A 20608-nucleotide genomic window follows, 5' to 3' on the forward strand; every position below is an offset into this window, starting at 1 on the left:
TAAGCAAGCACATTAACAAGTGAGGAGGGCTGCTCTCCCAGATGCTGGGATAAAGGGTTGTTTCTAAAGGCACTGAAGATAATAGCAGTACGGCAGTTTTGTGCTTTTACTTAGCTGCCCACAACAAGAAGCTGGGATCCCCTTCTGGGTTCTCAGCATGGCAGCAGCTGGGAGTGCAACCCCTTGTGGGATCACCCCCAGCCAGGTCTGGTTCCTTCAGCCTGGCCTTACCCTCATACTCCCAGCTGTAGGAGATCTGCTCTCCAGCTGCAAGCTTTAACACAGCTCAGACCTTTCAGCAGCTGCAGCTGTGAGTTTGCTAAGCAGGATGAAAGAAATCTCCGAGGAACAAGTGAACCTGGGAGACTTTTGCAGAGCAAGGTAGAACTGCAGAGATATTTGGGGCTGGAATGAATGAAAGTTGCCCTCCTTGTTCTGCTTCCCCTGACCACTGCAATCCTCTCTAATCCCATAAGCTCTCTGCTTCTGCTTGATGTTACATGCATTCACACTATTGCCATGGAGAGCTTTAATGTGAGTTAGCACCAAAGTCCTGGGTGTATCTTATAGCCTTAATGGGCACTTGGTGCTTTCACACTCTTTCAGCAGGCAAAGATTTCTCCTGGACAAGAACAAAAAAGGAGAGAGAGAGAAGCCCTTGCCAGCTACCCAACTCCCTTTCACGATACAGCGCTTAAAGGAAATCTCTCCTCCTTTTTACTGGTCACAGTCCGGGAGCTCTTTGCTTGGCCTCAACTCCTGGCTGAGAGCTGTGGTCCTATTGTTCATGCAGCACTCAGTGTCCAAAATATCCAGGGGCTGGCAAGGGCTGCTGGAGGCAACTCCTGTGTGCAGCTCCAAGGCAGCGGAGCGTGAAGGGAGAGCATCCCGTGCTGGGCAGTGAGGCAGAACACGCCGGCACACCCCAGCAGAGCCGTCCCTTCCATTATGATCACACGAGGGGAGAGAGGATTTTTTGGCAGCTGCTCAGAGGGGAGCGCAAGGGCTGCGTCTGCCTTCTGTTGCCTGTATCCTTCATTTGGGGCCAGAGGGAGAGTCTGTTTACTGATTGCAAAGAGGGACTGATGACTGCTGCTGAACTGAGAGTGCTGCCTATTGATTTTACAGGGGTACCTGCAAGTGGCTATTGTGTAAGGAATGGTTTAATTGCATATGTATGTAGATGCTGCTGTTCACTTCCCATTCAGCAGCACTGGTAATGAAAGATGCGTGCATATAGACAGACTGCCAGCACACGGCCTTCTTTCTCATTGGATTGGGAGCTTTAGAGAATTGAAAAAAACATATATATTGACTGTTATGAATGAAGTTTTGGACTCTGGAGACTTATGCTTGCTTTAACCCTGCAGTAAGTCCAAGTGCATGCCCAAATACAGCTGATCAGCCAACAGGGCAAGCACTTATCTAATTAACGTATGGAGTTACAGAGTTTGCATACAAAGGAAAGGTGTATCTGTTTTGTGGATGGATTTGCACATCTCTAGTGATGTACTACACCTCTAGTGGTACACCGGCTTCCAACAGACAGACACAAGCCTGGTAACAAGGTAAACTGTGGGAGACCCAGGCTGGTGAAACTCTGCTCCAGGTTTTGTGTTGGTCTGCACTAGGCATACTGGCACCAGTAACGCTATGTATGTCCATGCCTGCATACAGACGTCTTTCTTTTTCTGCTTTTTAGAAGAGCTGAACAAAATGGATGTGGTTAATTGGAGTGGAAATCTGCCAGCTTTGGTCCAATCAACCTCATGTGTGCATCTGCAAGTGGTACAGGCACATGGTGTGCCTTCACCCACCTTGAAGTGCAGCCACTGCAGGCCTGGGTGGAAAAAATAATAGATTTCTCCATGCATGACACAGAAGAGTAGGACAGCAAATGAGGGATGTGCTTTCCAATTTACCAACACACCCTGTTACAATAAGTGTAGGAACTGCAGAAGGGTTGAAAAGGTACATAGCAGGACTGAATCCATCTCTGGACACAAGCAAAGGAGATCACAAAGAGCAAGTCTTGACCCAAACCTTGTTTCAGAAATCAAACTTGAATCAAATATCCTCCCAGTTATTTTCTGCATTCACAAGTTTTCTTTCCCTATCTGTTTATTCCAAGTGCTCTCTGAAGCACAAAAAAGGCAGTGAAAGCCAGCGAGCACAACTGCCAGGAGCTGCGCCTCTCCAGCTTCCTGACCAACTCTTTTGAAAAACCTCATCAGAATGGTCCCCAGCAAATCCTTTGCAAATGCTGTGTTTGACTCCAAGCCCGCTGGGGTAGGATGGAGGGGTTTAGTAAATGCCACAGAGAGATGAAGTGCAGGGGAACCAAACTCACAAGCTGTGGACATCCTCATCAGCAAGCTGCAGCAGTTTGATTAAATCCTTCCAGGCAGCCAGAGATAATAACACCATGAATAGAGCTTCCTAATTTCATTTACCCAGCACCACAGATCAGGTATATTTCCATACACAGGTGCAGGACCTTTGTCGCACTGACTTTAATAATCAGTGGAGATGAAGGCAGAGCTTACCCTGTGTGTCATGGAAAATCTGGGAGTTAAATTCAAGAGACTCCAAATCCCTCTTATCAGTGGTCCTACAGTGGCACAGAGAGCAGGGTGGTGGGTGCAGGGAGTGATTGATAGTGCTGCTGACCGGATGGAGAATGGTGATTTATGGACAAGCCAGCGTCCAAGCCATGTACGTTATACAGGAGAAAAACAAATTGATTCAGTTTCAGACCTCTTGGAAGGTGCTGGCCAAAGCATTTCACTAAGTTAGCCTCTTGGATGTGGGCTGTCAAAATATTTTAACATCTGCCGGTGACCTCCAAGCATTTTCCTTCCCCTTCACTGCCTGCTCCAGCCCCAGACCTCCCTTGCAGTCAAAACTGACAACGTTAGCCATTAGAATCACTCTTTGAATTAATTACCCAGAAATATGCTTTCAAATCTTCCACTCCATGTAACAGCAAATTAAAGGGCAGCCTGGGTGGGGTTTTAGACATCCTGTTTTGGCTGCCACTTTCTAGATAATGCCACCATTAACACCTCAGCAGCACTGTCCACTGCTGCTCTCCCTTCTGCTGAGGACAAAAACTGCTTTTATTTACAACCTTTTTTTTTTTTAACAAAGTACAGTGCAATGCAGATGGAAAGACTGGAGGGATGGTTCAGGAGACAAAAGGTCCCCAATGAAGCAGCCCTAGGCCTCGTATCTGTGTAGGGATCCTCTCTACCATCCAGTGGAGTGGGTGTGCTGTGACCATGGCTCTCAAAAGAGACACAAAGAGCAGGGGAACAACCCATACCAGGAATACATCTGTGCTGACAGCCATTGCACACTGCCCAAAGACTGTACACCTCTGGAGCAATAAACAATATCAAACCAAGCTCCGACCTTCTCCAAATCATTCCTGTCCCTTCAGAAGCCAAATCCCTCAGGTGAAGGCCAGAGGCACTGATGAGATGATCACCAGAACATGTACACAAGGAGTGCGCATAGCCTGATTGCAGTTCTATGTCTGCTCTCCCATTTAGTCTGCATTTTTTCCCCTGCTCAAAGGATCAAGCAAAGCAGCCTGACAAATACTTTTTGCCATTAATTTAGGAGCTTTGTGAAATATTTTTCAGGTATTTAGAACTACTGCAGCTGCAGCTCAATCCGTTTCCCCTCCTGCCCAAAAAACTGGCAAAATCTCCTCCAAAACAAGTAATCTGACATTGACTGACACCACTCTGTTTTCTTGAATCACAGAGATCCGTTGCACTCTGCTGATGCTTTAGATACAAACATCACCTTGCATGAACGTGGACAATTAGCTTTTCCTCAGTGCATGACTCTTCTCCACCTGCTCTGCCTGACAGCCCCTAATCCCAAGCGAACCCCATAAAGCCAGAAGCTGTCTCCAGCTCAGTGAGGGGGCTCCAGACAGCTGCCCCAGGAGTGGTGAGGGATAGACAAGGATGAGCGGGCCTCAGAGAGTCAGAGGAAGCCCATGGGAACCAAACCAGCAGCTGTGCAAGAGGAATAAATGAAGGACATTGATTCTGCCAGTCCTGCTAGGCGATAAGATTGCTAGAAATTGTTAAAATCATTTTTTGCTCAGTTTTTTTCCCCCACACTCTTTCTACCCTTGATTTTTGCCTTTCCTAGAGCAGCCCCCTGCACACGATCCCTTTGCAAACACTGCCTCTGCAGAGCTGGAGGATGGAAGCAGCACTCCCTGAAGCAGAAGAGAAATCAAAGGAAGACGAGAGAGGGGGGAAAATAAATAAATAAAAGGGCTTGTTTATCTATTTATTAATAGCAGAGCAGTGTTCCCAAGGGGATAGGCCAACTGTGACTCTAATCCATCCATGCAAAGCTGCATCCCAGGCTGTTTGGTTTGTGGTTTTTGTTTTATTTTTTCCCTCCCTCTTCTCTAGGGTTAATTACTGGGAAAGAAAAGTGAGACATACAACCCAAACCTCCCTGTATCTCCCTCCCTCCCTGCTGAACCACATACACCCTAAGTGATTGTCCTCTGACTATAGAGCCTTCATGGTCGCTGCTGCCTCAGTCCAGGTTTGTTGACAGTCCAGAGCGATACGTAAGGAGAACAGAGCCAAATCTGCCACATTGCACAGTACAGCGAGTCAGTTAATGACAACGGGGGGTGGTTTTAATATGTGTTTATGTGCAGGAACATTCAGCTGGGTCAATGACCCTGCTCTGCACTCATCCAGGGAAAATGAACGTAACCTACTCATTGCCCGCAAGCAAGATGGCCTCATGACATGCCTTGAAAGGGAAGCAGGAGGAGCTAGTTCTGATGGTCTGATGGGCTTTGAAATGCATCCAGGGGGAGGGAACAGAAGAGCTATTGGCATTCATGTGAAAAGCAGCCCTGGCCTGCTGTATCTGCGATAAATGGTGCAAAAAGCTGGCCAGTTTCATGACACCATCCTGCTGCAGCGATGTCTGCCAAGGACTTGCATACCGTCCCCAAAGCCCTGCCACAGCAGGACCCTCCACACTGAAATTTCTGAAGTATATTTTGTGCTTGGGCTCTGGTCTGGAAGCTGGAGACTTTTATCTCAGGATATCAGAGGAAGGATTTTCAAAGGCATATCTCATCAAAAGTCAAAGGGAATGAAGAACCTGACCTCCTTGTGCGCAGCTCACAGCCTCTCTTCCTGACAATCTCTGGTTTCTCTTTTAGGACAGCCAAAGCCCTCCCTGTCCTGCCTGGTAATGAATTTGGTTCATAGTCATCAGGGGCTTTCTTGAAAGAAAGTGATGTCCAAGTCCACCTTTTACTTGGTTTGTCAAGAAGCTGCTGCAATAATGATGTGGTAGAAACAGGGTCAGCCTTAACGTATGTCACATCAACTATATTATGGATGTGGTGGTGCCCCATCCCTGGAGACAGCCAAGGTCAGGCTGGACGGGCTCTGCGCACCTGATGGAGCTGTGGGTGTCCTTGTTCATTGCAGGGGAGTTTGACCAGATAACCTATAAGAGCCACTTACAACTCAAATGACTCTATGATGATATTAATTAAATGAAGTAGCAGTCGTTTTGCCAGGATCTCAGAGTCTCCTCTAACCCCCTCTTCCTGGGGTGACCACAAAGTTCTCTGTCTTACTGAGCAGGTTATCATCATCTGACCTTCTGCACAAGCACAGATGGTAAGTAGCTTATAAAGAGCATCTCAACGTATGCAGAAGGAAGTACAATTTCCCAAAGGCCCCAGTAAGGGGAAAGAAAAGGGCTAGGCTGAAGTGTTTTTAAAGCTCCTAATTGGGGAAGGGGAAGAAAAGGCAAGAGGGGATAAGCGTTCAGGTGGGAAAAGAGGAAGGAAGAACTCCATCTTAGTACCTAGGATACGGTATGTTTCTGAAACTGCTGAGAGGGATGTAGTCGTCTCTGCAAATCAAGATGAGCTGGCTGGCCAATGAAGCATGCCCGGCATTTTATTTCTCATATTGTTTGGAGATAGGGATTCAGCTGAGTGCATTCAGCAAATAAAGATCAAATAACCTGCTGTGAATAATGTTTTAAACCCGGGTTCCTATCAGGATCTAGTTATAAGCCCATATACTCCGTTGGATAAAAAATAAGTTACACATGGCTGGAGGCAGTATTACTTTCTATGGAAGATGAAATCTGTTCTGAAATAGAAAATGTTTAGAGATTCTCCCCTCCTCCTTTTATTTTTTGGAAGGGCTAAACAACAGAAAGCAGCCTGACAGAGAGGGTGGAGGAGAGTCTGATGTATTTCACCCCCTGCCCCTGGGCCCAGAGCTAAGAACTTATGCTAAAAGAGGGGGTGGCCCAGGAGAAAAGGAGAGGAGGAGTCTGCATTGCCAGTTTGGCTGTTGTGCCTGGAATCAAGCTAACCTCTATTGCACTAAGCTCCTTAGCAGTGCAGAGAAACAAGTCCCTGGTGAGCTGATCCTTTGCTTGCGTGATGATAATCAACACTTTGGCTGCCAGCCACGGGCAGAAACCACCAGTTGCTGCTATTTGTTCTCTTTCACACGCGCACCTGAACCAATCCATGGTGTAGGGGAATTTCTATGGAGCTGTTCAGACCAGATGTGGATGCTGATGCTTACAGCCCACTGCACAAATAGTCCTGCTTATGTCAGTGAAGGTGATGACGGATAACAGTGTTCTTTCACAGCAGTGGGGTAGCACAGTCCCTTCTCAAGTAAAGTCAGCAACACACCACGGGAAAGCACACCAGAATGATAGACTGAGATGTTTTTCATGGGTATTTTAGAACTGCTTTCATTTGACTCCAGCATTTCACATGACCCTGCTGCTTTGTTTCCCCTTCCTGTGAAAGGGAAACACCTTCACTCACATGAGCCAAAGCCTCTGCTTTGTAAAGTATCTTAAAGAGTTGCAAAAAAGAATCTCCATAAACTCCTGGTATTCCCTCTTCAATAGTCCTTCAGCCAGACAGATGGTTGAAAAAAAATCCTCCCTCTAAACTGTTTTGCTGTTGTTGTTGTTTTAAAGACATGTTTATTGTGCGAAGTATCTGCTTTGCAGCAAAAACTTCAATTATTCCCCAGAAAAACAAATATTAAAAAAAATGAAAACATTTTGACTGCAACCCTAAATATTGCAGCCAAAAATAAAAGGAGCCGATTCCCCCCCCGTGTGTGTGTGTTTGTCTCTATTAAAATACTTTAATTTGGAAATGCTGCCACACAGGGGATTTTGACAGAGAATTTCTCATCCTGTTTCCCTATTGCGGCCCTGAGTGCCTCAAATTCTTGCCTCCTTTATGGTAGGGGCACTCCTGGCAGCACTGCAGCCCGTTATCCTGAGGAGGAAACACTCAGAGAAGGAGGTGAGCAGGAGGTCTTACTTACAGAAACAGCGAGACGATGAAGTGGTTGAAGTTCAAATTGCACGAGACAACACAGAGGCATAATTAATATTAAAATATCTCTGCTTGTGGCCATCGTATTGCAAGGTTTGAATTCCCTTCGAAAATACAGAATTTTGGGGGAGGTGGAGGAAAACAAACCACTGCTTTTGTATTTTTGTTGATGAACGGGAGTCGCAAATCAAACGGCTTTTGTCTCTTGATCCCTGGTTAACTCTACCCTAACAGCCCAGCTCATGAACCCATTACAAAGCGAGCACTGAGATTGAGGCATTAGTGACCTGGGTGTGTTTCCTTTGTTTCAAGAGCAGTGAGGGAAGCCCAGCCGTTAAGCACCACATAGTACTCTGAGGCCATGGGACACTGATCTACTGAGTGTTCTCTTGGATGCTGAGAAGTTGTAGAAGGGGGGAGGTATTTCTTTCCTAGTATTTTTTTTGTGTCCACGAAGTCAAACTGCTCTGCGAGGCATGAAAAACAAGACGGGTGATTTGCATAGATCCACTGAATTTGACCAGCATCCACCATACTGCAGTATGGTGGCATAGAGCTCAAGCAGCTAAATAAACCCAGCTTGTCAGCAGCATAGTGAATTTGACTCTGGTTTGGTGCTATCCTGATGTGGTCATGCAAATTCTGGCTGCCTCAGTGGATTGTGTCTGGCAGAGCACAGGCCCACAGCAGCCATCACTCCTCCAATCCTCACTAATCTTTACCTCGATGAAGGCTGCGATGGTTCCATCCACATATTTACCAGACAAATTGACTTCTCCAGTTTAACAAGAGAATAATTTCCATGATGAATAAATGGAACACGGCTTCAAAATTTAAGATGCCTCAGAGTATTTCTCCTAATGTTGCTTGGGCCTAAAGTGTTCCTGCTGGGATAAGTGGAAATACATCCCCTGTTTCCAGTCAGCAACTTAAAAAGCAACCCCCAATTTTTCAGCAATAGAGAGAGCCATGAGGCCTGCAGAAGTACAGAGCTCTTGATTACAGCTTTGTTGAAAAACATTGTTCTGAGATGTCTGGAGACCAGATAATAGGCACTGCTTTAGTTTAAAATAAGAGGCATTTCATGAATAAAGCTTCCCAGAGAGCAGAGAAAGGGGGATATTGAAGCTGTCTGCTGGTGCTCTCTAGACTTGCCTGTCTGGATTGCATTGCCATTATGTTTTCCCCAGAAGTCCCACTTTCAGACAAGCTGTAGCACCAGGCCCTCACTACAGATCTTGCCAGTAGTGCTGCCTGAGAGGAACTTAAATGCAGGGGAGGAAAGAGACTTTGTAGGTCTGGTCTCCGGATTACAGGATTAAGAGACCTTTTCTTGCCTTTCTTCACCTGCCACTGTGTTGTCGAGTCAGACTTCATAAATACTCACTTTTATTTTATCTTCGCTGAGTTAGAGTGCATTGCATTCTCAACTTGAGTGGTTTGATTCTCGGACGTGTTTTACAGCAGTTCTTAAAAGGAGGGTACTGGAATGTCTTGTAAGCACCCAACTTTCCTTTGAATTCCTGAAGAGCACCCACAGCCTGGAGGGAAAGATAAGTTTCCTGGCGTGGTTTGAAAGTCCAAGATTTGTTTCCAAGTAATTGCTTAATGAAATGAAAGGCTTTTCCTGGTGTGCAGGCAAGTCTGGGGAAAGAGGGTCTGATGATCCTTAAGCATTCCTGGAGAAGAGGCACTCAAGTCTCCACTTGCGAAACACTGGAAAGAGAAACGGGGCCTGATCCTGACACAGTGCTACGCACAGAAAGGGGACACGATGACAAGGCTCGTAGTACCTCTGTTCTCAAACACTGAGCCCTAAACAGACATGTAGGAGATTAAACATTTTTTTTTTCCTTAATAGAAGAAATTAATACTCATCTATTATCACTTCAGTGCCCAACTGATGACAAAGACGCCAACAGCCGCTAGGCATATAAACAGTATTTTCTATGAGCTTCCAGCTAAACTCAGCAGGAAAGAGCAGATAAAGAAGCCACCCTTCTGAGGGCAGAAATTGCCTTTTCATACTCAGGGTGAATCAGCAGCCTTGGAGAGAGCAAAATGCAAACCAAGAGCAAGTTCTGGTACAATCACATGTAGCACCAGCCCCAGTCAGAATCACTTCATCACTTTTTGTATTGCAGTGGTTTTGCTGCATGGGGATCACTCAAACAGACCTTGAAATCTGTTAGCAACAAATTGCATTTAACATTTTGAATTTAATAATGAATATATTCTGCTTTTCATTAGGGATGTGCAGCTTCCAGACTTCCTGATATGAATCCAGAGGAGCTGGCAATAAAGGGAAACCAACATCCTGTGCAGAATGAAGTTGTTTTTTTTTCTTGTGCTGACACAGCTGTTTCTTGATTATTTTTTTTTGTTTGTTTGTTTTGTTTTATTATATTTTTGTGATTGCATATAGGAGTCCCAGGGGACAAACTGCATAGGACAGGTTCCACGCGAGGTTCACACCACTACTTTGTGTGCCTCCCATCTGATCAGTACTGGCTTCTACAGCTCTAGTTCTTGGTGCCCCATTTGAATGACACACCTCAGCACCCTTTCATCCAACTAAACCTATATACACTTGCTCACATGTAGCACAACCTATGACATCTTCTGCCCTTCTTGTCATGACTCAGAGCTCCTTTCAATACATACAAGTGTACAGACCTGCCAAGGCTCTTGCATAACCTTTTTACAGCCTCTGTACCTTGTCATCTTTCATTGCAAATAAGGTTTCTTATGCTTAGGGATGGAGAGGCAGATCTGGACATGGGGATCTGCTGAAGGGAGGTTAAAATTTGCTGCTCACACTGTCTACTTGAACCATCCCACTTCAACCCATGGACAATTACAACTCTTCCTTAGGGCCTCGGAGAGTGCCAAAAGTAACAGCACCCACAACAGTCACTAGGATACCTGGAGGCCTACAGCACGCAGGCAGACACAACACTCATGGGTTTGGAAAGAGAGTCCTGAAGAGAAACACACAGACACCCATATGGAACAATGCTGAACAATTCAGAGTAGGATCAGCATCAAAAGATTGTTTTTCTTGAGAAAGAAAGCAAAAATACGACCCTTGACTATAGTATGCAAGAAGTTAACTAGATCTTATTTCTGCAAGACAGACATTTCCATTTGAGTATGGCACCCCAGGCTCCAATTACAGCCAAGAAGAGGCACAGGCAGTCATGCTAATGTCCATATTAAGATGAGATGAACTGTACTTCTGAATGTCTATCATCCTTTCTTACCCTGTAAAAGAAATCTATGATGGATGGATCAGGTGTACTTTTTCAAATAGGAAGATGAAATAAATCCTTCATCAGATTCCTGAACATATCAGTGCAGCATTGCCTACCCTCCTATAATCTGATATTGGATTGGTTCTAGAAAACACCAAAAACCTTTGGAGGACATTTTATGTCCCAGAGACCTTCCAGCACCAGGAATCTATCAACTGAAACCCACCACATCTAGCATACAGCCTTCTCTCAGCAGACACCTCCTTTCAGTGCCTGTAACACGATGGAAAGCATAGCAATGGCAGCAGGGTAGCAAGGTCCTAGGCAGCAACAAGTGAGAGAGTTTGCTACAACCATGGACACAGAAATAAACAAATAAAAAGAAACTGCTTACCTTCAGAAAGCCTCAGACACACAGGAATCTCCATCAAAATACCCTTGCCTCCACTGCCAACCCTTAAATGAAGTCTGAGAAAGGGTGGATCCTGGCTTCACCCCCTCCAGTCACTCAGCTGCATAGCATTGCATGCACCTGTGCTCCCCTGGGTTGGCCCTGCCTTCCCACCAGTTGTTCAATCACTGTTTCAAGCCATAACTTAGCATTTGCAGTTTGCTGCCTTTCTCACTGTAAATTATTTTGACCTGATCGTAACTATAATCTATACAAAATATCTCATGTGCAGTCTTGCTACTACCTTGTACAGTGCTATCAGTATCATAGAGCCATAGAATCATTAAGGCTAGAAAAGACCTCAAAGATCATTCAGTCCAACCCCAACCCATCCCCACTCTGCCAACTGACCACGTTCCTCAGTTCCACATCTCTGTATTTCTTTAACACCTCCAGGGACAGTGACTCCACCACCTCCCTGGGCACCACATTTCCCTGTTACTACAGCAAACACTCATGCTGAGGAGTTTTCTTCTTTGACTGTGTCCACCAAGTGAAAAATTTCCAAAGCTGTCCCTCTTTCCCCCAGCACTGCAAAATAAATTCTTACTTGTGTAGCATCCAACTGTGTGACTTTGCACTGTTATACTGGTATTGCATTTCTACTTCCTTCCAGGCACATTTCTCTTCCCAAACATGCAGATGAGACCCTGCCCCTGTGCTGCCAAGCAGCTCCCACACACCAGCTTTCATTACCCTACCGATCCTTCCCCACCAAAACTCAGCAGGTCCCAGCCTGCAGCCTCAGAGTTAATTGGAGGCAGCGACAATGTGGAAATTAATTAATCCCACCAAGCCAACGGCAGGAGCTTCCTGATTTGTCACGGCTGCTCTCAGCATGTCTGATGAGATGCTCCCACCGTGACGGGACCTCATCCTGGCCAGCCACTGCTAATGCACTGAGTTCTTCTATCTTGGTGCAGAACTGACATTTAAGCTCTTCCTCCCCTGTGCTTCCTCACATGGCTCCAAAGATCAAGGGCAAGAGGCTGTCATTAAGCCTAAACCTGTAATGAATGACATACATATCTCTTGCTGCCAAGCCTCTATTTCATCAGCCTCAGTGGTGTCACATCAGGCCTTGTAGCCCTTCTCCTTCCCAGGGAATTCTCTCCTCCCACTTGAAAATCAGTCAGTGCACCGTCCATGCTGAAGATGCACGTTGCTGATGCTGTCTGCACCTTCAATTGCAAAACTGAGGCGCATTTGGATTTTAGCTGCTGTGCCCTGAGGATTATCATGTAGAGAATGGGAGGCTCCTTTTGGTAACCAGCATTGCCTGAAGCTGTACTGGCTATAGTTTGGCTTTCCTGTCAGCAGCAAAAGGTGTTGTGTTAGAAACTGGGAGCAGCGTGGTTAGGACAGGGACCAGAGCAGGGAAAGGAAAGCTGCATGCAGGCTGCTGCCTGGTTACCCAGTCTGGTTGTCCTTCATCCCCAGAATCTACAGAGGGGTATGAATCTCCTTATTAGTGATGCTGGGTTTGTGATGCTTTCAGTTCTAAGCAGGCTAGATAGCATTATTCTGCATACCCTAGAGCTACTGGGTGGCATTTGTGCACCAGGTGATGGCTCCTTCTGCTCAGAAAGGAACTGGATCCCTGAGTGGCAGCTACTAATGAAGTACTGTGCCAATAGAATTAGTGATGGCTATAGCTTTTCTGACTTTTCCTGTCATTTGTTCTTGTATACTGAGAAGGCCACGAAATGCAGGAGGCCCATCCAAAGCACTTTTTAGATCCTTACCCAGGGGATCCAAACCATTAGTCCAGCCCTGATCCTGATCTCCCCATTTTTCACAGTGCTTCGTGCAAATCTGAACCTGCCTGAGGGCTTCTCTACACCAACTTCACTGCCCCAGGCTTTGGGCTGTGACTCATTATCAGCGATGACCTTTTCCCCCTGCCTGTGATCCTTTTGGCCATTTTTCCACTTCTACAGATACAAAGGGCTTCCTTTGTCTCCATCCACCTAGAGGAGTGGTTGGTTGCCATCTTCATAGAGGGTTAATGGGAGGAGGGAAAGGCAGTGCCTTGACTAAGACATATCTTGTCCCTTTAAACTTCTCCAAGTCTCCATATTCTGCAGTGCCCTGCAAAGGAGATAAACAGCAAGCATTCTCAGTCCCTGAATACAGTTTCATCCCTTAAAAGCCAGGCTTGCCTACAGCTGTTTTTACAGTTTTAAAAAGTTTCCTTCATCACACCTGCTTTTAGGAAGGTTTATTACCAGCAGCTGCTAACAAGCTGCATTGGTGTCTTGTTGCAGCTCCTGTTTATTCCCTCGTTGCTTTGTGGAGTTTTCTTTTGTAGAGTTGACACCCTGCTGGCACTTAAAAGACTTGATTCAACCCATTGGCTTGGCTTGAGTAGCTGGCAATGATGAGTAAAGAGCAATGAATAAATTATCTTTGAAAACAGAAATACCTATGTTGAATAAAACGAAGTCTTTCAGCTCATAGCCTAGACACAGAAATGCTGTAAGTATTAGCTACACTGAAATGGAAGAAGAGCAGCATAGCCCATTCATGCAGCCCTGCTAGCAAATTCGGGCTCTTTAGAAAGCACCATTAACATTTGTTTAGTTATTTTCAAGCAGAAGTTGGCAATCTTTAATCTGCAAAATTTCCCATAATTTATTGACACTTACACATCTTTCTTTTCTGCAGAAACACTGCTGGTTTTAATTAGCGCAAATTAATCAATAGCAGGGGGGCCACGCTGAGTTCCAGTGAAAGCCAGGTGAGGAGCTCTGGTTGCATGCTAAACACAGTGATATGTGAAACCAACAACTGGAGCTGCAGCTTCACAGCGATGCACCTTGCAGGGCAGGTGTTGCATGCAGGAATGCACACAGCTCCAAACCTGCAGCTCAGTGCATGCCATGCAATGGAAAGGCATGATTTTAACAAGTGCGTCTGTTACAAGTTCCCTCCTGCCCCTATGTGGGCACTTATCCAATCAGAGCCACAAGCTGTTCTTTCTTCTTCTAGAGGTGTCCTTGGTTCTCCTGCTGTTTATCTTGCTCCACAGCTGCTGCTCTGTACAGTCCTTGTATTCCCACACCTGGGCCCTTGGGATCCTGATGAAAAGCTGTGGACTGCTGGCCATTTTCAAAGCACGGTTCTGATGGCTGTTACCATACCTACTACTAATAGAGTTGCAACCCCATCCTAGAGCTGTTGATGGAGAAAGTCAGGGGGAGTCCGGAAAAAAGTGCAGAAAACACCGATCAGTTTCAAGTATGTAACTTGTCTGAATCAGATACTAATGGCTTACAGAATTTTATTTGGATATATGGAAAAACTCCTGATTTTCTCCATGCAGCAAGTTTGGTGTTTGTTAGCTCTGGGTATGAGCAGACTTTACTCTTTCAATTCTTTCTTCTCCTATCTGCTCTATGTGCAGACAGATCCTTCCCCACAGTTCACATGAACTTAGAGAATTTCAGCTATTCTCTAAGCCTTCCCAGATGTTTCACAGCTTGTGTGAAGCTTCTAGCTGAGAGGTAGTGGAGGGCATGGTTGAAAGACCAAGGTCTTCCATTATGTCAGCTCCCAGATAGTCCATTAAAAAGTCACTCTCTGTTCTTAGTTGGTGGTGGGTTCTTGAGTTCATTGCAGAAGTTTAACACTGATACTAAACAACAGTCCTCTCTCCAGGGCTCCTGATATTCATTTCCTTCCTGACTGCAACCAAGAAACCCACTGATTTGATGATTTTTAATCTACATTTCACCATAACATCAACAATCCTACTGCCACGAGCCTTGGGTTGCAGTTCTTCCAACCTCTCTGTGTGTTTTTCTGTATCTACATCAAGTCACACCAGCATCTGCAGCCTTCCCACAGATACCCTACAGGCCTTGTCCACATGGTGCCCTCCTTTACAGGACAAAGCATATTGTACTTTTGTCTGACGTCTGATGGATCAAGCCACTGCAAACTCACATGTTCCTCCTCTTTGTCTTTCCTCCTGTCAAATCCCAGGCAGCAGCAGTAATAATCATTCTGGGATCAAAACTTGCTTTCTGTTATCCAGCTTTGGTTGATGATGATGTATGAAGCAAAGAGAAAAAAGACAGCTTGATTTTCATAGGTTAGGTGCTGACCCTGCTGGGCTTAGTGTAGCATGAAACTAGTTTTGACTAGTAAACTGAATAAATATGCCAGGGAAGCTGCAGAGGGGCAATATATATGCAACAGTAAGGTGCCATTTTTACAAAATGACTTCGATTCATCAGAGGGCTAAGCTGATGCCCAGTGCATTAGAAATCCTGTGAATGAGAGCTCAGGGAAATATTTCAATTCATAATCTGTTTGCAGGAAACACCTTCCTCTCCTACTTCATAATGTGAAAACATTTGGCAGAACAGCTCAGGCAAAAATCATAGGGAATGGTGCCACCAGTCATCCCAGGGGATGCAGGAAGAAGGTGAACAAAAGCCTCTCAGTTGCATTGTCAGGCCTTCAAGAGCCAAGAAAATCACTAGCACAGCAGGTGGGGCAGAAAGTAAATTCAGTGGCAGTAAACTGATGGAATCACAGCTTGGTTTGTGTTGGAAGGAACCTTAAAAATCATCCAGTTCCAATCTTCTGCCACAGGCAGGAACAACTTCCACTAGACCAAGCTGCCCAGTGCCCCATCTGACTTGGCCTTGAACACTGCCAAGGTTGGGGCACCCTCAGCTCTCTGGGCAGCCTGTGCCAGCATTTCACCACCCTTAGTGGTGACATATATGTGACATGTTTCTACACACAGGAAAATAACTTAGTCATAGGTACAAGCCAAACAAAATTCAGGTTGCTGCAATTCTTCTCTTAGGCTGGCGACAAGAAATAGCTGGACCAAGGTCAATGGGTTTTGTGGGTGAGAGGAGACTCAAGACCTTTGATTTGTCATTCACTGGGAAAGATAACATCTCTCTATATACTCTTTTGTTTTTTCTTCTTTTTTTTCCTCCCTCCCCCCCACCCCCCTGCTTTGGGGCAACAAGGACTTCCACTGAGTAAAGAACAAATACAGCAAAGAAAAGCTTCTCCAATTGGAAAAAATAAACTACCTCTACTAAATACAAAGAGAGAGGTGATAAAGTTAGAAAGGGAGAGATCTTGGTAGAGGTTTATTTAATATACGACACATTTATATTTTTGTTGAGTTACGGGGCATAAATTGAGCATTTTAATGTATTCCATAATGCTGCAGAAACATGACCTTGAAGTTGGCAAAGAAATATATTTCAGCTTTTATTTAGCAGCTATGTAGCCTCTCAGAAGATGAACTTTAATAGGAGTGGAGTTAACAACCAGTCGTCTTCACTCAAGCATAGTCATACTCTGTTTCATGAACATATACTCTATCATTATTCATTTAATTCACCATCATTTGAAATAAATGCTCAAATCCTTATCTTGGTCCTAAAATCAAGGGTCAGGACTGCCACGTGTTTCATCTGCTTCTGCACAGGAGAAGTGCTGTCTGCTGCAACCACTCACAGTGTTTGCTGTCCCAATAAAAATGAGTACAGCTGCCAGGTTTCCTCTTCCCAAATCATCGTATCTTGCAATCAGAGTAAAAGAACAAAAACAAAAAACCAGGCTGACAGCTGACACATCTTGTAACAACACATCTGAGAAAAGTGAGAACTTTGTAGCAGTAGGTAAATAACTACCAAAAATGCAAGAATAACTGAAGAACCATAAGTGAGCAAGCCCTGTCCCAGTCTTCCCAATCACTGATGGAGAGAGGCATAGACTGGAAGAAAGAAGAGACGTCACTTGATGAGAAGTATTTCTCTTTTTTGCCTGACCCTTTCCCTTCTGGCTCTGAAGGTCTGCTCAAGGGGCTGCCCTCCCTCCTGCCTTCCAGTCCCCTGCTGGGAAATGAAAGCAGAGAGAGGAGGCAGAAGGGAGGAGTTGTAGAGAGTGTTGTACAATGAACAGAGGAGAAAAAGTTACCCACCCAAAAATGTATGCAGGGCCAGCATGGCTGACAAACTGTCACTGCTGGTGTCCTTCACTTCCCTTGCTGTCATTTGCAATTCATCACAAGCACAGAGAGGACTCAGAATCATATCAGGGTGGTATCTTCCATCACGAGAAACTCCATTCTTCTAATTAACTTTCCCACTGACCCGGAGATGAACACTGTGTGTGTGTATATGGTATGCGAGGAGAGTCAGAGGGGGATATTGTGCTCTGATGTCTCTGCATTTATGACACTGCTATTTGATTGGTTTGTGTGTGGGGGGGTTAATTTGTGCCTCTAAAGCATGCATGGATAGTCTTTAAATTTGCTTGAAACAGAGGTTTCCTTTGCTTGTCATGATCTGCCCTTGTCTGAAGGAAAACGTGCTCACTGGGCGGTAGCAGCAATACAGCGCAGCATGTAAATTCTGATGAACTTAAAGGAGTTCTATCATTCCCTTTGTGAGAACAGACTTCTGGGCCTCACTCCTGTGTCACGGATGTTGGCTTTACACAGCCTTCATTGTATTCCTGTCATAGAACCAGAGGATCACAGAATGGCTTGGGTAGGAAGGAGCTTTAAGGATCATCTCATTCCAACCCCTGTGTGGTGGGCCAGTTGCCAACCACCAGGCTAAGGCTGCCCAGGGACCCATTCAGCCTGGCCTTAAACACCTCCAGAAATGGGGCACCCACAGCTCTCTGGGCAGTCCTTGCCAGAGCCTTAACCACCAGTGTCAATTGACATCAGCATCACCAAACCCACTCCTTGACCCTGTTGGAGGCAGGTAGTTCTGACTGGAAGGATGACAAACCCAATGCCAATCCAGCAACCAGTTTACCCTGCTTTCTGTCTTTAACATACGTTCAAAAACATATGTTCAGGAATAATGTTCAGGAAACAGCCCCAAGGAGCAGGTAGGCAGATAGGAATAATCCTCTCCATGGTTTGGCCAATGGTTTGAAGCACAAGGACAGCTCTAGATCTAGGGAAATGTGATGTCGCCATATCTTTACTGTGCCAGGGGTGGGTTTCAGAAGTCCAAGTCCAGGTACACCACTCTTAGTGATCCAAAGCAAAACATCAAGGGGTTCTGAAACTAATCTCCTAAAGCACAATCAGTTATTGTATAATAAACCTTGGTCTCGAAGAATTGATTTCTTATCAGTGCAACTGTATTGAATAATTTTTTAATGATCCTCTGGTAATTGAGCAGTAAGACCCTAAAGCATTATAGCTTTGCTGGACTTAAATACTGCAGCAGCAAGCTACCTTGGCATCAGAGACTGCCTGGTGCAACAGCGCGGAAATCTTGGGGTGACTTGATATAAATTAACAAGGAGAGGTTTATAATGCATTAAAAATGACAATTAATCTCACAGTCAGTGAAGCAGCTCCTCTGTGAGTTATTTTGATGTGAAATTACATTTTCTTTTACTCTTTCCCTGAATCTCCCAGACTCACTCAAGATGCTATAAATTTTGTATTCACAACACCAATCAGCAGAGTGAAAAACCTTAGTGGGGAAAGTAAAGGTGTAGTTGCTTAAGTAGAAAAATATCTGGCTGCAGCAACCTCATATAATCTCTGTCTCTAAAGTCACTTGTTACTTCCAAGGAAGTCAAATGGGTGGCCACATAGTTTATGTTAAACACTCTCAGGCTGCAGGCTCTTTCCTAGGGCTGCAAATAATTCTCTATGTAACCCTTATGCCATAATGCCAGATTAAACCCAGCCAGCAGTGCTGCCTCTGTCATGAAGTACAGAGAACCTTTTCACTGCTATTATGTTCAATTAGCTTCCCTGTCTAGTTTGAGCAATTACTTCTGAGGACTTTTTTGATGAAATATGCTTACAATACATCCTCCCCCCCCTCCAATTTCTCATTGCATGGATAAGATTATTTCTTTCTACCATGTTCTTGGAGATCAATGCCAAACTAAACACATTGCAGAGCCCTCCATGTCTCTGGAAGGCACTTTAAGAAGTTTATGAGGGCAGCAACTTGTCATATGCCTGGTCATTCGCAGAAGATATATGAATCGTGGCTGGGAGAGCAGAGGATTATCTCTTGTTTATTGCAGGAAATTTTATGGGGCTCTATGTGGAGAGGCGTATTAGAAGCAGGATAACCTTGGGATTCATAGGTCCTGCTGGAAGCAGGCAGATGAGATGAAAACCGTTGTCAGTATATATGTGCATACAGACAGTAAGAATGGAAAGAGCTAGTAGAGCTTGAGGAATCCAGTGGGAGTTAGAGTCCTCTATAAAGATGGTCAAAGTGGGCTGAGAATTTAGATAAATACAGCATTTACATAAATCTGACTTTGGGGACTGGTTGATTAGGAGTTTGATTAAGAGAGGAGGAAAGTCCTTGGCACCCTGACGTGGAGTTGTGTCTTTTGCCTCAGGCAGTGGCCAATATTCCTGGAGATGCTTTAGCATCTGCACACTCTTTTTGGGTTTCCAGGCTGTTTAATTCATGCAGAAATAATCCTAGCATTCAGCAGGGCATGGCGGGGCAGCTGTTGAGGAGTCAGGGATTCATTTATTTAGCTTATAAATTAGGAAACTGTACTGGCCTCAAATGTAAGACAGACAGATGCTGAGGAGAGGACGGCAAGCCAAAAACCATTAAAGGAACTCGCATGTGCTGTATTTGTGCTGTATCTGTGCATTAGCCTTGGTGTCAGCAGAGTGGGGTCCTGGAGTCATCCTGATGGATAACATGCAATGAAAAGCTCCTCAAAACTGGGCCCCAGTTTCACCTGCACTCAGGTATCAGAGGGGCTGTTTCTGCACATCCAGGTGCAGCCTTTTGCCCCAAGCTTTGCCAACTTGTGCACGGCTGAACGAATCTGCTAAAATGATCAGCTGGGAAATAGGTAATGTCATTAAATACAATTTAGGCTGTCATTTTTATGTGTAAAGTCAACACCCCTCATGATGAATGGGTCAGCTCACACCTCAGGGAGGGATTGCTGCAGGTGTGTTGCTGCCTTAGAAAAAGATCAGGGCCTTGGTTTGCCCTGGCTTCTATTTAAGACTACAGCACAGTTTATGTAAAGGAAAGATTGGGCCCTGAGGAACGGTGTCAGTCGTAAGGTGCATGAGAAAGAATAAAGGAAGATGCCTGATGTCAGATTTTTGATTTTGCTGAAGTTTCAACACAGCACAAATTCCCAGAGCCCCACAAAGGAACACTGAAAATTTCTTCAGCAGACTAATGATGTTTGAGGCTATTTTTCTTGTTGCAGGCAACTGCACACCAATGGCAACAACAACAAAAAAAAGAGCCTAATGAACCTGCTGAAACGTATGGCCCTAATGAAGATGAAAGTCTCTCCTCTTACCTAGAAACACACGCACACACAAAAGAAATTAAAAAAGAAATGACAAGGTGCCAGCTGCTCTGAGAGATTTTAGAGGCACAACTGGATCTGCAAAAAGGAAGAAAGGAAGGGAAGAAAGAAAAAGCTGTTTCCCTGGGGTTCTTCTGCAGGACCATTCTTCATTGCTGCTGAGTCTGCATTAAATGGCGC

At 45.0% G+C, this 20608-nt stretch overlaps 2 long non-coding RNA genes across 2 annotated transcripts in view; both read right to left on the reverse strand.

Annotated features, from left to right (window-relative positions):
- The window catches only part of LOC107320023, a 72620-nt gene that overhangs the window by 13440 nt on the left and 38572 nt on the right, over window positions 1–20608 (reverse strand). The gene's annotated exons all lie outside the window — the stretch shown is intronic.
- LOC116654021 lies at window positions 8285–11076 on the reverse strand. The gene is made up of 2 exons (XR_004308828.1): window positions 11045–11076; window positions 8285–10377 (listed from the first exon to the last, which is right to left on the reverse strand). It is a non-coding gene; the product is annotated as an uncharacterized LOC116654021 (long non-coding RNA).

This window comes from Coturnix japonica, chromosome 12, assembly GCF_001577835.2.
Source record: "Coturnix japonica isolate 7356 chromosome 12, Coturnix japonica 2.1, whole genome shotgun sequence".
Lineage (NCBI taxonomy): Eukaryota > Metazoa > Chordata > Aves > Galliformes > Phasianidae > Coturnix > Coturnix japonica.